Here is an 18,995-nt window from a genome sequence, read left to right as displayed (position 1 = left end):
CCCTTTCTCGTTTAATTCGATACACGTGAGGGCGCGCCGCGTGCATCCATATATACGTATATGTATGTATGTAGGCACGTACGTACGACATAGCGCGTGGCAGCGAGTCAACGTCGCTCGCGATCGTTATCGGCGATGCTCATTTCACTGTTCTTAGAAGCGATGATTCAATTCTTGTTTTTTCTTTATCCGGCTGGGCAGATAGCGTATTAATAATACCGAGAAACGCTATTACAGGACAGCCGGCATTCTTATCTATGTTCATTATCAACGTCGCGAGAGATAAGGGATGAAAGAATCTCGTAAGGCGCAATTGGATTCACCGGGATCAATCCCATATTCCGTTTCCGTTCGTCTTTGTCTCCGTGTCCCCCCGGTGTCCCCCTCCCGCCCCGCGAGCCGCTCGTCTTCCACAACTTCTTCTATCGTTTTCGTTTTTGTTCGTCTCCGGCGCGCCCCCGCGCCTGCAGGGAAGAAGTGGGTTAAGTCAATGCTCAAAAGAAGACGATTTAAAAAGGTCTATTACCGGGGGAGCTCCTACGAGCTCTGTGTTCCAGACCCTCCTCCCTTCTCTCCATCGCTGTTCCCTGCTCCTCGTCGCGCTGGGCTGATAAGGTCGAGCGAGGCTCCCGATGATTGCGATACCATCCACTCGTTCGCGAGCGACTCTCGAAAGGTTAATGATTCCGAACTCCGACGACGGCCGAAGAAAAGATGAAAGGAAATATAGGGAGGCGGGCGTATTTATACGCCTGCCTCGCGTGCGCCTCAATGCTATTTATACAGGCCCGCGAAGAAAGTTGGTCCGGGCCGTCCCGGGAACATGTACTACTCATTAAAACAAACAACGAACACTCGATAAACAGGGGCGCCCCGGCAATCGTTTATTTCGGATTTATGAAACGTTCCGTAGCGGGACGACCGACGCTCCACTAACGTTCCCGTATCATTATCTGAAATTTATCGATTGAACGCTTATCGGTCGCCGCAAAGTCAGCACAATCGTCGAGTACGTTCCATTTGAATAGCACGGTTGGCAGGTATCTTTCGCGGAACAATAACGCGGCTGAAAAATCACGATACCTTCGGAACGTGGAAAAAGTTCATGCTCGCCGTTTTCGTTGCGCTAAAGCGAGACGGGGTTAAAGAGAAAAATGAAAGATGGAACCCACTTTCTTTAACCGGAAAGACAGAGCCTTTTAGGTCGGCCCGGTTTAATTGGATCATTTCGTTTATTTGGAGCAAGTCCCCGAAGCTCGGCACGAAATTTGTCCGACGCCACCCAGAATGCGTCGTCAGAAGACTCTACCCGGCTAACGGAACCCCGGACTCGCCTATTTGTTTATAATTATCCAACGGGCAGGTTTTGCGTCGTAGATAACCGACGGCGCTTCGTTAAGCGTGATTTACGCTCCTTTTTACAGTATCACCGGCTCGCCTGGGAATTCGTGGACAAGCGTAAAAGTCGGCGGGCCGGATCGACGGCAATAAAAATGAGAATGCCCGTGCGTGATTTACGCCTTGTAAATTATTCCATCGAGCAGCCCCTATAAACGTACGCGTAAAACGCTTAAACGCGATTAGGAGCGTCGATACGCCGCGACGCGGGGGCATATTTCTCCGGGAAACGTCGACCGGACGTCGAGCGTCGTTCTCGGTCGGGATATCTCTCGAATCCGAAGTTAATGCGGCAAAAAGGTTTCGCCCAGTATCGCGAGCTTTCCACCCCCCGAGCGTGTTCTCCCGCGTTGAAACTTTGCCAAGCGGATCGCGGAAGAAATTCGAGGAAAGAGAACACGGTCGCGTTTCCCGTCCCGCGAGTGAGCGAACGAACGAACGAAATTCCGTCCACGGATGGGCGAGATTTCCACGCAACCGCTCCGATTACACCGTTCCCCGGATGGCCGGCCGGCTGCTGATGGGAGGAAGAACGAACGGGTAGGATGGGGGGAAAGGGCGACGGGCGATCTTTAAATGGAATTTCTCGGGTCCCGCCGGTGACACGATTCGTGTCCGAGTAACGCGACACCCCTCTCGAAAAAGAAGTTGTCCCGTGAGGCCAGCAGTTATTACCGGTCGGCTCGTGACGAGGAACCGCTTGCACGTACCACTCCGCTGATATCCGGTTGATCCGCTGGCATTGGCAGGCCTGGAAATATCCAGGGGCACTTAGCGCTATCTACAAAGGCTAATGTAGCCGCCCGATAGTAAGGTAGACGTGCCCTCTGTATATATATCCTGCCGGTGGGACGAGAAGAAGAACCAGAAGGAACGAGGTGAAGTGAGAGGAGGGGGTGTCGCGGGACGGAGAGGAAGGCGCACACGCACGCAGCACACGTTCCCGCGTGCACGCTCCTGATTTCTCAATCTTCGGGAGGATCCGGTGGCTCCCGGTGCTCTCGACCTCGACCGGCTCGACCTTTTATTCCCCCCTGCCTTCTGGTCGATGGAGGAAAATCCAGACCCACCCCGGCCAGGGAACCGTGTCCCGATAAAGACCACGCGATACCGATTGTCTCTCTGGTTCTCCGAGTCGGTACCGGTCCGGCAGCCAAGGTCCGTCCAGCCCGCGGACCATGATCTCGCGGCGAAACGGTTACACGGCGAGGTGTGTTCGCGCGTCGATTATCTTTCTCGGCCAGGGTACTAATTATCCCCGAGCGAGAGGAACGCATGGGCCGTCTAGCGGCAGCAGGGAGGACGAGCTTCTTACGATTTTTCGCGATTTCCAATTAGACACGCGACTCATCGGATGTCAGCGGCCCGATGGATCGCGATAAAACCTATCTCCGAAAGAGGAAGGAGAGGTTAATGGTTATCGCGAAACGGCAAGGAGATCTTTAAGCACGTACGGGGAGGGTACTACTCTTACAATGTCCAAAGGGATACGGACACTGGCCGTGTCCGCCCGGTTCTCGGGTACGAGTGCGAAGTAATAATTTGTACGCGTACCGTGGCCGGCAAAACGAGCGGAACCTAATAAACGTAATGACAATGTCGTGCATGGAGAAATATACGTGTCACGCGTTGGACTGTAATTTCGTATGTAAAGTAGCGCGCCATTGTAACCGGTGTCCCCGTAGTTACGTGTCTACGAACCCTCTTCCTGTCCCGAGGCGACCGCGATTCCACGACGCCCTGGACGCGATAAATGCGCGCAGAGGGAGACAGAGAGAAAAGATTCGTGCGTAAGAGAGAGATAGAGGATGGGAAGGACCGAGGAAGGGAGGCGGTGTGGTCGTTGTCGCGGCCGGTCGACTCGCTTCTGCCTCTACGGCTTTTTTAGCCCTTACTCCGAGGGCCGACCTACCCTCCGGGCTCCCTCCGAGTGACGCGAAACGACGCCCGATGGTCCTCTTTCCGCTGTCGAACTCTGGAAACGACGTATCCCCGGCGTCCGCCTAACGAGCCGAACGGTAAAAAGTATACCGTGACCGCAAAAGCACTCGATAAACAGCCGCACGCGAGCCGCGAGATAGTTCGAGCGTGTAAAAATGTTTGTCCTGTTAAGGGGTGTGCATACATTACGGGAAACGGCGACTCTTTCCGGGGCAACGTTATCTCAGCCGAGAAGAAAGCGTTCGTCCGGCGAGCCGTGAAATCGTATTTCTTCTTCTTTCGCGACACTCGACGCGCGGCCGGCGACGTTGCTTTCTCGAATTTCGTTGGGACTTAAGTGGAATATTATCGTATATGTTCGGTGAACAATGGCGTTCCCTGGTTTATCGGTGTCTCCTTCGGAAGTTTACCTTTGTTCTCTGCTGCCTTTGATTTATTTAGACGTATATGGGTAATAGAAAGTACCATTTGTAATATACGGGAATACTACATTTTAGTTATATAAAAATGCTACTCCATACGCGATTCTTCCGATCGCAGTCGTTTTCCCGTGAGACGATTGTCGCGCGGAGATGCGAAAGCGATCGGCAAGAGAGCGATCCTCGCTGTTAGGTAGCAAAGGACGATTCGTCGAGTAGAAAACGGCGTGCGCAATGGGTTTCGCGGAGAATTGTTTGCCGAGAAATTATTGAATTATACGTAAACGGCGAGATACCCCCAGTTGAATAAATAATGGAACCGGTTCCCAGCGGGGTGATATTTTTCTGCGGTGAAACTGGTCCACGGTTATTCGCAATATTTATGTAACTGGCGCCTACCGAGACACCCCATTGCCCTAATGTCGCCGGATAAACCAACAAACATGCAAATATTATTTCACGCGTGTCCGCGCGCGCCTATATACTAGATTGCCCCGGAAATTCTCCAAACATTTCGCTTCGGTTCCCCTATTGTCGCGGGAGAATCGTGGTAGCAGGGGTGGGCGGGTTTGTCGTTTAAATAAATAAACCTGCAAGCAAGTTCCCAATGTAAACGCCATTCACATTAACGAGCATACTACTCTCCAGCCGCCTCTCGTTCTCTCGCTCTCTCGGTCTCTCTTTTCCTCGCAGCACGCGCGCAAAGGTACGAGCTAGCGGGGAAGGGTTGCGGTAAAGCGAGAGAGATGAAGCGGAGAGGGGTGGTCCGTTTCATAGAAAATCCCGAGGAAAAGCTCCGCAAACCGTTTATCCGTCGTCTCTTTTTTTCGCCAGTTATTTTAACCGGTGATATATCCTTTCGCCAAACGAACGCGTGTTCGATATTTACAACGCCGAGCTCGAGATTTCTCTAGTTAATCCTCTTAAAATAAGATCGTCACCGCGCCGCGCGTCGCCGCATCGCGTCGAGTCGGCATCCTTCGGAATAATCTGTAACTATTCATAATGAATTTATGGTACCAATTACGAAGCGACGCGGGGCCCGGTACGCCGGCGACGGTGTATAAGTCCGTTTTATGTCGGGCCGGCGCAATATAATTCCGGCATCTATTATTAGAGCGCGTCGTAAAGGTGCGCGCGGCCGTGCACGTCCATGTGCCGGACGTTTCTCTTCGATTCGAAATAAAAGCCGCGTTCGTAAAGGGCACGGAATAAATAAAATAACACGCCCACCGGTATCGGCCGTGTACGGGGCGAGAGAGGCTCGGGAGGCATCGAGATTTCGGGGCAGCGTTTTGCGAGCTGCCGCGTCGACGGGCAAAGATCGCGGAACATTTACAACGAAAACAAACGGCGGGTGGTGCGCGACCAGAAAAATCGAGGAGGGTACGGGACTCGTAAAAGTCTCTGTGAAGTCGTAAAAACTGCAGCCGAGCGAACGCCGCGCGCGTCGGTGAAGCCGTAACGCGACGCAACGACGAGCTACGAGTTACGACTTCGACGGTATCCGCGCACACGAGCGCGCGCGCTCTCGTCGGCGAGCGAGCGAGCGAGCAAGCGTGCAAGCGTGCAAGCGTGCAAGCGAGCACGCTCGCGGCCTTTCCGACCAGTTTCGTCTTCACTTTCACTCTCGGTCTAATGAAAGAAAGAGGATATTTCGTGGAAGAGAAAACGATCGAACCGATACGACTCCTGTCTCCTCTCGTCGTTTTCCGTCTTTTCTCTCTCTTGGTCGGGAACTTTAACCTTTTCGTCGTCGAGTCGTTCAGCGAATAGTCGTTTCTCCGTCGTCGTCGTCGTCGTCGTCGTCGTCGTCGTCGTCGTCGTTGTAGCCCCCGTCGCGTAAATGGTCGCCGCCTCGACGAAAAACAGAGGACGTCGCGCGTTTTAAAGTTGCCGAGTCACGAGAAAGCCAACCAGCGAGGAAAGAAACCAGTTTCGTGGCACCGAATCGTCCTCCGGTTGGGTCCCATCGTTTCGAATTTTCTGCTCGTTCGACCGGAAAGTTTTTCTTCTGTCCCCGGTCGTCGCTTTTGTGCGACCGGTAATCTCGCGTATGGACCACGTACCGCCAGCTGTTTTCCAGATACGCGTTAAAAGTCACTTTTACAGCGCTCCCGGGACCATGGCTGCGAACGTGCGCGCGTCCAATGTCTCCTCGCTCGTATACACGCGCGCTGGCTCGTGTGTGTATTTGTGACCAGAGGCAATTCAGACCACGTATACGCGCGATCACTCCCCGGCGACTCGGTCTATTTTCGAAATTCCATCCCCTCGGCCCCAACCCCAAAGTGCACTCTCGTGTAGCGCGACGCGTTACAATTACTTTCCTTTTTCGCCGGTTCGGTTCTTCCTTAAACGTGGCGACCGCCGGCGATCCTCCAAATAATCAAGGAACAAGATTCGCTCGTCCCCGGCTCGCGCCGTGTTCCGTCGGACCACGGCACAATAGCCGTTTCGATGATTCTCCGAAAGAGGAACGTCCGCTTGTCGCGCTCCGTACGATTCCCGAATCCGCCGAGCAATCCATTACCACGACGGACCGGCGAACGGCCGAACACGGAGAATCTCTCCGGCGCAAATATTTGCGATTTAGCGACTTTTTATTCTAGGGTTTCGACCGCTAAATATTTTACAAGGTCCGTGAGCGTCGCGAAAGTTCGGGACGCGTTCCTCGCGAACGCCGGCGAGAACGCGCATTTTTAATTTATCCGCAAACATCGGGCGTCGCTACAATGCTCGCTCCTCGGAAATGTACTGCCTCTATCTTCCTCCGTTTCATTTCTTTCTTTCCTTCCTTACCGCCCGCCCTCTCGTAAAAAGAGAAGAGGAGCGTCTCAATTTATATTCTCGTTCTCGCTCGCGGCCGAGTCAACGTTCTCGTGGAACACGAGCCGACGAAATGAAAACGAGTTTGGTCCTTTACAAGTCCGCTACTTCGGGTGTCTCGTAGGAATTTTAAAAGGGCCGATTTGTCATAGTTTCCGGCATCCCGTGCGAGCGTACACCGTCGAGCGGCAGTCCTTAATTGGGGAGACGCTAGACGGCGGAAAGGAACCGAGAGCGCGCGCGAGCATCGGGACACCGCCGCCAGTTGCCAGCGAACCAGAGAAAGACCGGCCGGCTTATTTTTCCAGTAATTAAAAATTCGAACATCTCTCGCCGGGTCTCGTTCGCTCGTTCGGCTACTATTCCCAGAGCCCGATTAATTATCGCCCGGAGTGGCTTTCATTGTCGGGATCATTCATTCGTGGAGCCCCCATTACGCGCTGGGACCGAAAAAGGGAAGGAAAGGGAGAGGCAGAGCCGGGCTCCCCGTGTAAAAAAGGCGACTCGAAAGGTCTTCTCTCGCACCTTCTTCTACTTGTCGTAAGGCACCGCGGCGCCGCGCCGTCGTTCCCTCGAACAGCGTGACCGTAGACGCGAAATCGTGCGATAAAAAGCTCGGCCGCGCTGCCCGGTTTGTATTTAATTTCCTCCAGCGGCCGTGTTCGATTCTCGTTCCGAGGCGCACCGCGCGCGCGCGCGCGGATCCCGGTGTACCGTTAATTCGACCAATTCGTTGCTCGTACGGGACAATAATTAATAATTATTGGGGGCCGCGATATTCCACCTCCTTTTCCTCTCTTCCGTCTCCGGCAAACCGGTCGATCGTAAACGAGAGGCGTATCCCGCAGCGGGGATTTCGAAAAGAGTGTCGTTCCTGTGCGCGTCGCGTCGGTGGTCTCGCCGATTTTTCGCCGCGATCTCTCTTGTCCCCTCGTCGATGTCACCGCGCGAACCTCGTTCCGCGAGCGTCGGCTTTTCGATCGTCGGTTCGCTGAAACGGTGCCGAATTACGAGAAGTTTTCCGGCCAAGCGACACGGCGACTTTCAGCGACGCATTATCGGCCTTGGTGTCGGCGGAAAACGAGAGGAGAGCGCGAGAGAAAAGCCATCGGTCGCGCAGAGGGAGAGAAAAGGGGCTGGCATATTGTAGTGTCCGTGCATTAGCGGGACTCTGGCACGCTGGAGTATATCATTAAATATGAGAGCCGCTGAGTCGGGAGCAGCTCGATCGTTCCTTTTTTCGTTTCCTCGTCCTCCGACCCTCCTCGGTCCACCTTTCTTCTTTATCCTCCCTCCTTCTACTACCTTCTGCCTTCCACCTTTCTTGCTCTCGGCCGTGTATTCTCGTTCCCGCTCTCTTCCGTGGCCCGGCGCGGCGAGGCGCGGCGTTCCAGCATCTCTCGGAACAGCACACTCGAGCTTCTCCGTCTCTCCGCCTTTTACCTCTTCCTGCCTCTCTCTTTTCCACCTTTCCTCCGTTCCTCTCGTTCTCGCTCAGACCGACTTAGGTGTACCTGAGTATCCGAGGCCTCCTCTCCGTCCCCTACCCCGTCCTGCACTCCGGCATCTCTTTTTCTCTTCGATCTTCCTTCTATCTCCGTCCTTTCTTCTTCGTCCGTCCCACGAAACTTCTTTCTTTCCTTCCTTCTTGCGCGCGGTGCGGCGGGTATCCTCTTCCCTCCTCCGCCTCTCTCCTTCTTCCTCCGCCGGCGTCTCTCGTAATTGGCGTGACATGCTCTCTCGGTCCTTCGCTCTATGGCCGGCACACAGAGGAGAAACGGAGCGTGCAGACGATGGACTCTCTTGCCGCGTTACGTCCTTCGTCCTCGAGGCCTTCGCGATGCTACCCGCAGCAAGGTTGCCGGTGCTCTCCGGCTTTCCGTCGATCTCGAATTATGGATTTCCGAGCGTGCCTGGTCGCTCAAAGACGCCAGCCTTCGCGTCGATCAAAGGGTCGCGCGCTGTGGGAAATTTTCCGGGTATGAACGAGAAATTTCGAAAACGTATTCCGCCTTCGTCCCGTCCCAGGGAACCGTAATCCGCGCCGGGAACTTGTTAGGACTTCTCCTTTTTCGCTGCTCTCGCCCGTTTTCTCGTGGAAACGCGTATTTCAACGTCCTGGTTAACCGAAAGCGCGGATCCGACTTTTTCGTCCTTCCGTGTTTGCTTCTCCAAGGCGTTCGTTAGAGGAAAACCGTCCGCGTGCGGCGCTCACCTTTGCATAGCGACGCTTATTGCCGATTGTCTCTGGTTACGACTTCCCTGGCTCGTTATTTTCATTCCCGACGGAAGCTGCATTCATTGAATTTAAGGGTTCTCTCAGAGCCAGCCGGTTGTCTTAGGCGCGACGATTCAGGCCGCAATTTACCTAAAGATCAGCCCCCCCATTCACTCCTTTCTCTCTTCGCCGACGAAGATCTTCCAATTTTCTCGCCAAGATTCTCGCCGTCTTAATCCTGAATCGGTCGCCGCGGCTTGATTATTTAAATGCCGCGGCGCCGGATTTTACCCGTTTCAATCGGTCTCGACAAAAAACGAGTGAAACGAGTAGAAGACGTTCTATCCCATTGCCCGCGGAAAAGCATTGGAAATCCGAGGCCACCGGTTCCGATTCTCAAGGGATCGTTGGCGATGCCGTTAACGGGGCCGGCGCGTTCGAGAAAAAGCGTTTTCTTGGGAAACTATTGGTTATCGAACAGGCGTGCATTGCCTCGCGCCAGCCAGCGAGCCGCTGAACCGGACCCGAGACGGTCGCGACCTCATTTCCGACTTGTAAATTACAACTCCTGAGTTTGCATTATTCCCGAGCTCCGGCGTTCCCGGCCGCGTTACGTGTCCACGCGATCTCCGCGGATCTCTCGAGAACGCGCAGAAATCTCGCGTGCAACCGTCGACGGCGACCGCTTTTCGTAGACCCGAGGAACGACGACTACGACGAGGAGGCTCTTCGATGCGTTCCGGCTGGCTGCCGGAGCGGCGGGCAACGATCGCTGTATTTCCGATAATTGCGTGATCGATCCTCTACGGATTCGCCCCGTTCGCCCGCCCGTTCGCCAACCACCCCCGTTCCGGTTGTACCCTTTCGGTGCGGGGCGGTTCCTCGTCCTTTTTTTCGGCTCCTCGGCGAGGGAAATATCGGAGCCGATAGCTCATCCGACGTGAATTACGCCTCGTTGGTCGCTCGACATTATTTAAGCGGCTGAGTTGCACGGTTATAACCGCACACGCTCTTCTCCCTTCTTCCTCCTGCACCCTTCCGTTCCTCCAATTTCTCTCCACCCATTTTATCGTTCGCGAACACCGTACGACCGATGGTCGCCTATATACGGTTCCAGGCAAATCGATGCCAATCGAGGGAAAAAAAGGAATCAGACGCCTCGATAAACTCGGGAAAACCTCCTGCTCTCCCTTGGAGCCGAGATACTCGCGTTCCCCCTCGTTCTCGTTCGCTCCACCCCCTCTATCTCTCACTCTGTCTAGCTCTCTCGCTGGTTCCCTCTTTCACCCTCCAATCGTTTTACCCGGAAAAATGCTTTCGAAGCTCGGGTAGACCTTTTAAATTGCACGGGAGACGGATAGAGCGAGCACGCGCTGGCACGATAGCTCGTTCGTTCGTTCGTTCGTTCGTTGGTTCGCTCGTTCGAAATTCGTCGTGAAAAATTTATTACGATATCTGCCCTCGCCCTGCCCGGTCGGAGGCGGCCCCTCGAAGCGCAGGCATTTCTCATCCGGGCGACGAGAAAAGGATTACGTGGGAATTCCGTCGATCTTCATTATCGTCTTAAGTGGGATCGTTCGGGGCCGAAGAGAACCGACCGGGATATGGTGGTTGAAGGGTTGAGATCTCGGGGCCGGGAGGACGCGCGCGCAAAGTAGACGGTAATCTCTCTTCCGGCCCCGAGATTATAACGAATGTCCTCCGCGTCGAATGACAGCTTTATCCCGATAAAATATCGCCCCATTAGAATTAATACGAAGTTTTTCTGGCTTCGAGTTACGAGCTCCTCGGAGAGAAAATGTGGTGGCGGTGGCATCCCCCTCGTTAATCGTTTTTTTCTGGGCCGGTCGTTATTTCGCACGAAACCGCGGGTTCGCGAGGAAAAAGCATCGTTCCTCCCCGAAGATTAAGGAGAGAATCTGCCGGCATGCGTGCGTGCATGCGTGCGTGTCCCGCGCGACTCTCGCACGGTCGTTCGAAATCGAGCGTGAAGCGCTCGGACCGTAGCCTTTCGTAGCCCCGACCAGGCCAGTAATCGCCATCGTCATCAGTCGTGCGACGAACGCGAACCAGAAGGAGAAGAAGACGAAGCGCGCGACGGAGGAAAGACGAGTTAGCGGAGGAGTAAGACGCGGGGATGGCGACGGTGGTGGTGTATCAGCTGTTGCTTTCCTCTCCGGCCTCCCTGGCGCGTTTGCTCCCCGTGTTCGCCGGAGCATCCATCGCAGACCCGCTTCCAGGTCATTAAGAATCCATTAAGAGTTTTCCAAACTCGGGAAACTAAATATAAACTAGGAGCCCGCGAGGCTGGCAGGTGGCGTCTCGGAGCATACGGTTCGCGCTGAACGAAAGGGGAACGAAGGAAAACGAGAGGGGGGGGCGCAGTCTCGCGCGCGCTTGTTCGTCGCAGACGGCGAAGCCTCGACGATGATGGAAGGATCGTAATTCCGAGCACGTATGCTTCGTGCCCGGCTAGGTCCTTGCTGTCGGCGTGTTTTTCGAGAAAATGACATAACGTGCCGCAATGCTATAGTTAGATCCAGACGAATATACACGGAAACGACCGCGATGAAATTACGTGCCCCCGAATACAACGGAGAAAATTATATCTATGTCCGGGGTATATATCAAGGCATTTCAGCCGTCGCCTCTGTCCTCTCGCATACAAAAAGGTATGCAGTTCGCGTTGTAATCGGCCCGGACTCGGCACGAATAACGATTCTCCGGCTCTCTCCCGGACGCTTCGGCCTGCGCGACGCGGCCACTGCGGCGCGGCCGGCCGCGGTAATAAAGGAAGCCATTACCGGGGTCTAGATAGGCGACGTCTAAATCCGTTGATGTCTTCTTCGGGTAAGAGCGAATCGATGACGAGTGAAAGTTCAGCCTCCATCTGGTCGTGATCGACGCGCGCCTATCCTGCCTCTAACGGACTCTTATCTAGCGTGAGGTGAAAGTCTTCCGTCCGCTGGCTGGCTTGGCCGGCTGGCCGCGACTCCGTGGTCCTCTCGGCGGGTTTAATTGAAAACAGAAAGGCCTTCGAAAGCCACCGGCACGCGAGATCCCACTACGATCGCTTCTCGCGGACGTAGGCATATTCTCCCGGCTTACGCCGGTGCCTCCGTCGTCCCTCTTTCTCATTCCCGGAGGATTAATCATCTGTTCGCGCACCGCCGCGGCTTTTGTCCTTCGGCCTGACGAAGTCTTGCCTGTATTCTCATAATACTCGACCTAGAAACATCCAACGTTGCGTGGTGTCGCGAGGAAACTCGTCTGCCAAGAGTTCTGCCAGCTCGCGGTGCTTTTTCCTCTCTTCGCCTTCTTTCTTTTCTTTCCCTCTCATCATTTTCCACGGTTCGCGGTGCGCGCTCGAATCGCGGTCGCGAGCGGGTTCATTGATCCTCGAGAGGGCGAGTGGTAGCAGCAGCAGCAGCAGTAGCAACGGCGGCGGAGGCGGCTCACGGCAGTGGTGCGCGGTCGCGCAGACACCGGAAGTCCCTCGATAAAGCGATCGTTCCCGACGACAGAGTAGACGGCTATCCGCGCGGATCAGCGGCGAGATTCCATCTGGACGGGCAGAAAAAAGGAGGAATATCGGTTCCGAGCGAACGCCTCTTGGCGAAGGCCGACCGGAGTTGGCAGCGTCGTTAGTCGCGGCGGGGCACATTGTCCATCAAAATGGAGCTCTCCTCCCAATGCCAGGCCGGCAATAATGTTGTCACCGAAGCTCGCCGGCAAGTTCTCGGTCGTCTCCTTTCCGAGGAACTGCGTCCGAGGAGTGAAACTGGTTGCGCTGCGCGTACCCCGTACTCTTTTGCGCGGGTTTCGCGTAGGTGATCTCCCCTTCTCTCGCTGTAAGCGCCGGAAACGCGTGTCGTTGGATTTCACGGTCGTTCGAGGGAGAATACGGGGCGGAGAAATTCAGGGACAAATATTTTCCTCGAGAACGAGATTGTTGAGAAGCTAGCGAGTAGCACGCAGTGTCAGGTGCTAAGGTAGTCGGAGGGACGTGTCGGCCAACTTGACCTCGACAGTTTGCATCGACGAGCGAGCGTACGGCTAATGAACGGTGGCTCGTTAATGGAACGATTCCCCCATTGTGGATCGGTGGCCGGGCCGGGCAGCGTATGGGGCTGCGGGCGGAAACCCCATGCTGCCTTTGCTTCCTCTGGGATGAGTTTGACGCACGATCGTCCGTGGGACCCCCTTCACGACCCGCCAATCTCCCCGTTCCCTCCACCGCTTCGGCGGACACTTGGGTGTCGTTTGCGGGAAACATCGTCCCGCGCGATCTCGCCGTCCGTCCGCGCACGCTCATCGAAAAGATTGGCTCTTCTCGAATCTTCTCTGCCCCGCTGGAAACGAGGAAGATAGCGAACTGAGCGAATCGCGATCCCGTCGAAAACGCGGCGTCATTATATTTCGTCTTCTGTTCTTTGTTCGTCGCGGGGGCGGCGCAATCTCGCGGCGGATATTATTCGGCGGAACTCCGAAGCGCGGCGGACCGGTTCCCGAACTCGGATCGGGGATTTCGCTGCTATTCGAAATGAATTTTTATCGGGCAACCGGACTACCGAAAGCGAAATTTGCATCGGCCGCGCCGCCCGGGGCCGTATTAAAATTCAACGAGTCGAACTGGTCTGTCCCTTTGTCAATGGCTCGGATTTATCGCGCGGAAAATTCATCCGGCGACGGAGATATTCCGGCTTCCCCGCGAATTTCCAAGCGAGGCCCTTGTCTACCGCCAGACGCCCGAGTTTGAGGAAACAGAGATTATCCGGGAGACGATCCCGATCCCCGGTACAAATCCCTCGGTCTTTTCATAATTCTCTCGCCGCGACCGGCCCCGCTCCGCCACATCGTCGATCTTCCCAGAGAAAAGCGTACACCAGGGACGAAGGGACTATCCGCCGGCGGCCAGTCACGACGCCCGAAGGTCGAGCCCCCGGCTGGAACGGGAGCAAAGTGTGTAGTATCTGGTCAGCGAGATACGTCTCGAATCCCCGAGGGATCCGGGGAAAACATGGTGTTCTGGGACCCTCCATATGTCACGGGATGATGCTACCCTAACGTCGGAACGCTGCCTCGCTCCTGATCTGCGCAAAAATGCGGGGTCGTGGGAGTGGACCGGCTCCACGGGCTTCGAGGCGAGCTACATGGAAAAAGAAACCGGGTGGGGATGCCTAAGAAAGAGAGATAATCCGGAAGCGGCGACTAGAATTCCACGACGAATCGTTTCCTGTCGCGGGCTCCCGTGCCAGCGGTTTTCAGCGACAAAAGAAAGGAAGAACGACGGACGGAGGGAAATGTGGGCGACAAATTTGATCGTTTCTGCGGGAAGAAGAAATAATTTGGAGAGGATACGCATTGTGCGGGGTCGCGCGGCCGTTACGCCAGACAAGCCTGATAATGCTGTCGCAGGGGTGGAAAACAGTAAGTGCGGTCCTTTGAGAAATAATTTCGTTTCGAGGAACTCCGGTCGGGGGCGGGAGGGGGCCGACAAAAGCTTCAAACTTTCCAGCCGAGAACTTTCGTTTGCCTGTATTTATCGGATGAAGTAAGTGTATGCGTCGTCATCGTCGTCGACGTCGTCGTCTGCGTCGGTTCAAGGGACAGAGACACGGAGACGACCCCTGAAACGCTCTTCCGAGCCCGTCCCAGTCCTTCGTTAGACGCAATTTAACTTTAAACATTAATATTCCCGGTAATTAAAAAGCGTGGGACGAGCTCGCTTTATCGACGGGACGACGGGATTACAAAGTCTCGGAATATCGCGACGGCAATTGAATTTTCGCTGGGCGCTCCGCGAATTCCCTGGAAACACTGTTCGCAGCGTGCGCCGTTTCAATGCGAGATAAAACTGGCGACTTTCGAAATTCCCACGAAAGATTCATCGCGGGTCCGCGGGGCAACGAAAATATAACGGCGCCGCGATTGGAGGCCGGTGGCTCGAGTAAGAAAAATTGATCGGCGCCGATTTGCATCTCGATGACGGGGTAGGGAACGAGTCGAGGAAAGATACGCGGTAAGCTTCGTAAGTTATTACTCTGTTATAAATTCGAATCGCGCGCGGGCGCGCGCCGTTTAAGATTCTAAGAGGATTAAAATTCGATCTTCTCCACCGTTGCCGATGGTGGCGGCGTTGGTGCTGGTGGTGGTGCTGGGCTAGTCGACCGCGCGCATTATTAATGTTAGTCGTTAAAAAAACATCCGACCGGCAATAAACAGCGGTAACGACGTGCTGCGAACTGCTCGGGGTGGTCCGGCGGCGGGTCGCCGGGCCGGCGCTCGTCCCGGCATTCGAGGAAGTTATCCGCTCGGTTCCAAATATAGAGCAAAAGGAGATCCGCGAGGTGAATGCCGCGAGGAAAAAAGACGAGGAGGAAGATAACTCGACCGAGAGGAAACGAAAGCCATATGGCCCTCTCGACCCGTAGGAGCGTGCCCATCCCGAAAGAAACGTCGGGGGTTGGGGGCGAGGCAGGACGAGCGCACGGGAGGACGAGGAAGCGATGGAAGAGGAGCTCGGGGAGAAGGGAAGTTTGGGCAGCAACCCTCCGTGAAATATAGGGCTACTAGGCCTCTCGCAACGAAAGTTACGAGGCACGCGAGACTCTCGACGCCGCAGCGTTATTGCCGCAAAAGACACGAGTATATCACCCACGCACTCGTGCTTTCCTCCCTCTCCACCCCGTGGCCCGATGGAAAAACGCGTTCCTGGCATTTAACGTGGCCCCGAGGCGTGAACGACGAGCAGCTTATCGTCCAGATTAGAGCCGTATAAATTACGAGCGCCCGCTACAACGCGCCAGTCCCACGTTCTCCCTCTTCCTATTTTCCCCTCTTTCCCTCTTTTTCCACCGCGGCCAAGAATCCTCGATACCGCGTAGAAACCACGCGAGGAGACCACTAATGGTCGAACTATTTTGACGCATGCGATCGCCGTACAAGACGTTTGTCACCGCTGCCGGATAAGGAGAGGAACGTGGATTACCATTAGCCTATCACCTGCAGCGGTACGTTCTTCCCTTGCTCGGTCTCCGCGTTCCTCCTTTTCCTCCTCCGCCAACTTCTCTCCCGTCTCCTCCGCGACTTTCTCTCTTTCCCCCTCGACCACCGCCGGCCTGTTCTCTTCTTTTTCCGGCGTCGTTCGGTCACCTGGCGCAGTGGCGAAAACCCGATAACGGCTTGTTCCGTTGCACCGTGCACGAGAGACGCACGGCTCGGTTTCTGCCGGCGACAGAAAAGGAAGAGAATGGAACGGAACGGAACGGAACGGGTCGGGCAGGAGCCACGAGGCTCCTTAGGATCGCGTGACTGATCACTGATGGACTTGACGGGGGCGGAGAAGGATGCCATTAGCTTTATCATCGGCTCCGCGACTCGGGTACCGGACAATATCCGATAGCGCGTCTGGAGTTTCGCTTCGTTTTCTTCGTTTCTGCCCTCGCCTGAATTTATACCACGGGAATTTGCGCTCGTCGCTTCCTTCGACGCGCTGCGAAGTTCGAGGCGCGAGAAAAACACGCGGACGAGCCCGTTATCACGGAAGCTAACCGATGATTATCGAGAAACGTGGATATTTAGCTTCCGCCGCTTGCCTTCGCTTGCGTGGATCGATCGATTTTACAGCTTCATTCGGCACGGCAGGCGGCGCACACCGATCATTAGCGCGATACGGGATCGACAGCCAGAAAATCGAAATCCGCTGAGCAAGGGAACCAGAAATTCCCGGCTCGATTAATTTCCCACGTAGCCCGCGGACCGAGAGGTCTCTCACGCGTGTCTCTAGCTTCTCGGGAGAAACGCGTTACGTTCGCGCGGACATCGTCCGAGGCCAGACCGGTGAAAGCGAGACAAAAGGGATAGCCCGCGGTTAATTATTCCTTTACGCTCCCCGCGATTTGCGTACAGCCCCGGACTTATAATTATCGCGCGGTCCCGATATAGCGCTCGATCGGCTCTAATGACTCGTACGTTCTTAATTAAGCTCGAAGGCGGATCGATGCTTCGCTCGTTCGGACTTCGGACCCGTTCGCGGAGACCGCGCGACTCACTTTCACTCGGCTGGAAACGAACGCTCGCGCGCGTTGTGTACACGGGTTGCGAAATAGCCGCGGTTCTCTGCGCGTCGATAGCCTCTATTTCCACCGTACGCCGCTCGGAGGAGGAAAGGTGTGTGCCTCGACCTCAGATAACGCGGAATTATTGCGCGAATAAAACGTCGCGGATACGTTTCATGGGAATTTTCACTTTTCCCCTACCTGACCGCCATCGGGCCGGCGCGCGGCGCACTGCGGGACGCTAGAAAGTCGCGGGACGTGTCGAATTCGCGATTCCAGCCGGATAATACGCCTCGGATGAATCTACGGGAGGAACCATTTCGAAATCGTACTCAGCGCACCCTGAAACAACATCGTAACTCGCCGCGGCCGGACGTTATAAAACCCGATCGGTTCCTGTCCTGCAGACATGTCCCGCGATATTGCCTCGAAGCCCCGCGACAAAAAAAATATTATTTCAAATTTTTCCATTTATTTGTCGTTCCAAAGGTATCACCTGGCCCCGAGTCGCATCCGCGTATTTCAGGACGCGCAAATGTTTGTTCCGGGATGAACGGGAGCACGCGCCCCGCGTAAACAGGATGAACGTTACAAATATTGTAGGCGACGCGCCGCTCGGCGATTTACGGGCTCCGTTAATCGAAACGATAGTCGAAGGGGGACGGGAAGCCGTGTTTTCGCGGGCCACCCGACGCGCGTCGTATTTTCGTTAAGCGAATTGGCTCGAAGGCGCGGCCGCCCGTGTTTTCGCCGGCAGGAACGAAAACACCGTCGACGATCGCGAAGATCGGCCGGCGCCGCGGTAGCCTAGCCAGCCGGCGTTATTGTTCTCAATTAGAAGCGACGCGAAAGAGCGGGAAGCAGCGCGAATCGCGGGCTAGCTGGAGCGACGGGACGTTGAAAAAATTCTATTATTCTCCAGTGCTCCGCCTAGCTCGTTCCTTCTTCGCGCGCACGGGCCGAGCTTAGGAGAGGAAAGGGAGAAGCGAAGCGAGAATCGCGACGAGGAATAAGGGCGGAGAAAAGGGGCGAGAGAACGTCGTTCTAAATTCAAAGGGCTGTTTTTAAATTCGTACCGTCGAGCCAGCGCGGCAGAACTCGAGGACGCTGGGCAGAATCCTTGGGAAATAAAACTAACCGGTGCCCTCGCTCGCAGTTTCATTCCGCTTCCTGCTCCCCCACGCCCTCCGTTCCTCCCGCTTCTGCTCGCGCGGTCGCAGACTCCTTAAATTCATCGGAAACAGAATTTGTCCCGCGGACGTCTTTTGCGGTCCGTCTCCCGCGACATAGGCCGACGAAAGAGAAAAAACGAACCATCCAGAAAAATACCGGGTTCGACCGGAGCAACCTGGCGCCCGGAGAGTTTCGGGAAAATAAAAGTGAGTCGTCCTCGTCGAGAATGGCGATCGTCCAAGGTATAATAATTTCGGAGAACTTTCCTTCCTTCTCTTCATCTCTCTATCTGCCGGTTCACCCTCTCCCCTTTTCGCTCTATATATTTTTTCTTCCTCGTCTCCGGAGTATGCGTCTTCCCTTTGTTACGTTTACGAGCCTCCTCGGATCCGGAGTAAAAACCTCCACCCTCCGCCACGCAGCCACCACCCACAACCCGTCTCTCCCGCCATCCCTCTACGTTTTTTCTGTGTTGGTTCGTTTCTCCGGGTTCCCTCCTACCGCCGTTCCTCCTCCTAGCCGAGTGCAGCCGTGAAATAAATCCGTATATTCCGGAGGGTCTTAAATTCAACCGGAAATAGAATTTGTCCCGAGGCGGTCACGGAAGCCAATGGTGCGAGGAGGGCGAGTGGCGGCGAAGGAACTGCCGCGGACGTCGGAGAAATCGAGAAGTAAGGAAAAAGCGGGACTTGGGCGAGAGGAGAGAGAGAATCCGTAATGTCTCTCGTCGCGGAAAACCGAGGCCCGGCTGAGGGTGAAATGGGAAGCGGGAGGAAAGGTTTCTTTCCACGTGTCGGGGGTTTTCGTTTCCGCGAAGAGCGTCGCCGCTGCCGATAGTGAGAAACGAGCCGATTCGCCGGGGCGACCAGTGAGCCGGGAAGGGAGAATTTAATTTTCTCCCAGGAAAACGAAAACAAACCCGTCTGATTTACGATCGGGATCGAAATGTTAAAATAT

The 18,995-nt window shown here is 55.2% G+C and overlaps 1 protein-coding gene across 12 annotated transcripts in view; it reads left to right on the top strand.

Moving 5' to 3' along the window:
* Eph (Eph receptor tyrosine kinase) overlaps positions 1–18,995 on the top strand; it is a 108,242-nt gene that overhangs the window by 14,312 nt on the left and 74,935 nt on the right. The window lies entirely within an intron of this gene.

Source organism: Nomia melanderi, chromosome 14, assembly GCF_051020985.1.
Source record: "Nomia melanderi isolate GNS246 chromosome 14, iyNomMela1, whole genome shotgun sequence".
NCBI classification, from domain to species: domain Eukaryota; kingdom Metazoa; phylum Arthropoda; class Insecta; order Hymenoptera; family Halictidae; genus Nomia; species Nomia melanderi.
The sequence above is the reverse complement of the archived record's forward strand: the minus strand, read 5'-3'. Positions and strand labels throughout refer to the sequence as shown.